Here is a 2,847-nt window from a genome sequence, read left to right on the forward strand (position 1 = left end):
AGAGTGTGACTGTGGGGATGGGGATTGTGTACTTGGTGCTGATGGTAAACCTAAGCCTCGTAATTGCGAAGAGAATAAGAAGTTGAAGGAATACAATAAGATCTGCAAAAGTAAGTTTGTGGGGAAAAATAAATAAATTAAGCTCAGCATCGTAATATTTTGATAAATATTAATTCCGTCTCTTTTTCAAAGGATAATCATATGAAGTGCTTTTTCTCTCAATTTATATGAATTAATATTGTAAATAATAATGAAAAAAAGATTTATAAATGTTTTTTGAAATTGATCTGTTTTTATGATACACGTTTTAAAAATAAAATAAACACTTTAAATGTAGAAATAGAAACTTCTTTTATTTCTTTTGGTAGAGTGTGACTGTGGAGATGGGGATTGTGTACTTGGTGCTGATGGTAAACCTAAGCCTTGTAATTGCGAAGAGAATAAGAAGTTGAAGGAATACAATGGGATCTGCAAAAGTAAGTTTGTGGGGAAAAATAAATAAATTAAGCTCCACGTCGTAATATTTAGATAAATATTAATTCCGTCTCTTTTTCAAATGATAATCATAGGAAGTGCTTTTTCTCACAATTTATCTGAATTAATATTGTAAAATATAATGAAAAAAAGATTTATAAATGTTTTTTGAAATTGATTTGTTTTTATGATACATGTATTAAAAATAAAATATTTACTTTAAATGTAGAAATAGAAACATCTTTTTTTTTTTTTTTTTGTTAGAGTGTGACTGTGGAGATGGGGATTGTGTACTTGGTGCTGATGGTAAACCAAAGCCTTGTAATTGCGAAGAGAATAAGAAGTTGAAGGAATACAATGGGATCTGCAAAAGTAAGTTTGTGGGGAAAAATAAATAAATTAAGCTCCACGTCGCAATATTTAAATAAATATTAATTCCGTCTCTTTTTCAAATGATAATCATATGAAGTGCTTTTTCTCACAATTTATCTGAATTAATATTGTAAAATATAATGAAAAAAAGATTTATAAATGTTTTTTGAAATTGATTTGTTTTTATGATACATGTATTAAAAATAAAATAAACACTTTAAATGTAGAAATAGAAACATCTTTTTTTTCTTTTGTTAGAGTGTGACTGTGGAGATGGGGATTGTGTACTTGGTGCTGATGGTAAACCAAAGCCTTGTAATTGCGAAGAAAATAAGAAGTTGAAGGAATACAAAGGGATCTGCAAAAGTAAGTTTGTGGGGAAAAATAAATAAATTAAGCTCCACGTCGCAATATTTAGATAAATATTAATTCCGTCTCTTCTTCAAATGATAATCATATGAAGTGCTTTTTCTCACAATTTATCTGAATTAATATTGTAAAATATAATGAAAAAAAGATTTATAAATGTTTTTTGAAATTGATTTGTTTTTTTGATACATGTATTAAAAATAAAATAAACACTTTAAATGTAGAAATAGAAATATCTTTTTTTTCTTTTGTTAGAGTGTGACTGTGGAGATGGGGATTGTGTACTTGGTGCTGATGGTAAACCAAAGCCTTGTAATTGCGAAGAAAATAAGAAGTTGAAGGAATACAAAGGGATCTGCAAAAGTAAGTTTGTGGGGAAAAATAAATAAATTAAGCTCCACGTCGTAATATTTAGATAAATATTAATTCCGTCTCTTTTTCAAATGATAATCATAGGAAGTGCTTTTTCTCACAATTTATCTGAATTAATATTGCAAAATATAATGAAAAAAAGATTTATAAATGTTTTTTGAAATTGATTTGTTTTTATGTTACATGTATTAAAAATAAAATAAACACTTTAAATGTAGAAATAGAAACTTATTTTTTTCTTTTGGTAGAGTGTGACTGTGGAGATGGGGATTGTGTACTTGGTGCTGATGGTAAACCTAAGCCTTGTAATTGCGAAGAGAATAAGAAGTTGAAGGAATATAATGGGATCTGCAAAAGTAAGTTTGTGGGGAAAAATGAATAAATTAAGCTCCACGTCGTAAAATTTAGATAAATATTAATTCCGTCTCTTTTTCAAATGATAATCATAGGAAGTGCTTTTTCTCACAATTTATCTGAATTAATATTGTAAAATATAATGAAAAAAGATTTATAAATGTTTTTTGAAATTGATTTGTTTTTATGTTACATGTATTAAAAATAAAATAAACACTTTAAATGTAGAAATAGAAACTTATTTTTTTCTTTTGGTAGAGTGTGACTGTGGAGATGGGGATTGTGTACTTGGTGCTGATGGTAAACCTAAGCCTTGTAATTGCGAAGAGAATAAGAAGTTGAAGGAATATAATGGGATCTGCAAAAGTAAGTTTGTGGGGAAAAATGAATAAATTAAGCTCCACGTCGTAAAATTTAGATAAATATTAATTCCGTCTCTTTTTCAAATGATAATCATAGGAAGTGCTTTTTCTCACAATTTATCTGAATTAATATTGTAAAATATAATGAAAAAAAGATTTATAAATGTTTTTTGAAATTGATTTGTTTTCATGATTCATGTATTAAAAATAAAATAAACACTTTGAATGTAGAAATAGAAACATCTTTTTTTTTCTTTTGGTAGAGTGTGACTGTGGAGATGGGGATTGTGTACTTGGTGCTGATGGTAAAACTAAGCCTTGTAATTGCGAAGAGAATAAGAAGTTGAAGGAATACAATGGGATCTGCAAAAGTAAGTTTGTGGGGAAAATGAATAAATTAAGCTCCACGTCGTAATATTTAGATAAATATTAATTCCGTCTCTTTTTCAAATGATAATCATAGGAAGTGCTTTTTCTCACAATTTATCTGAATTAATATTGTAAAATATAATGAAAAAAAGATTTATAAATGTTTTTTGAAATT

The 2,847-nt window shown here is 27.3% G+C and overlaps 1 long non-coding RNA gene across 1 annotated transcript; it reads left to right on the forward strand.

Annotated features, from left to right (window-relative positions):
* The first annotated feature begins 374 nt into the window (after positions 1–374).
* Positions 375–1,178, forward strand: LOC147808688 (uncharacterized). The gene is made up of 3 exons (XR_015434348.1): positions 375–476; positions 739–846; positions 1,105–1,178. It is a non-coding gene; the product is annotated as an uncharacterized LOC147808688 (long non-coding RNA).
* The last annotated feature ends 1,669 nt before the right edge of the window (positions 1,179–2,847 follow it).

This window comes from Parasteatoda tepidariorum, chromosome 5, assembly GCF_982258835.1.
Source record: "Parasteatoda tepidariorum strain Cologne lab strain chromosome 5, Ptep-v5.0, whole genome shotgun sequence".
In the NCBI taxonomy this organism is placed as follows: Eukaryota; Metazoa; Arthropoda; class Arachnida; order Araneae; family Theridiidae; genus Parasteatoda; species Parasteatoda tepidariorum.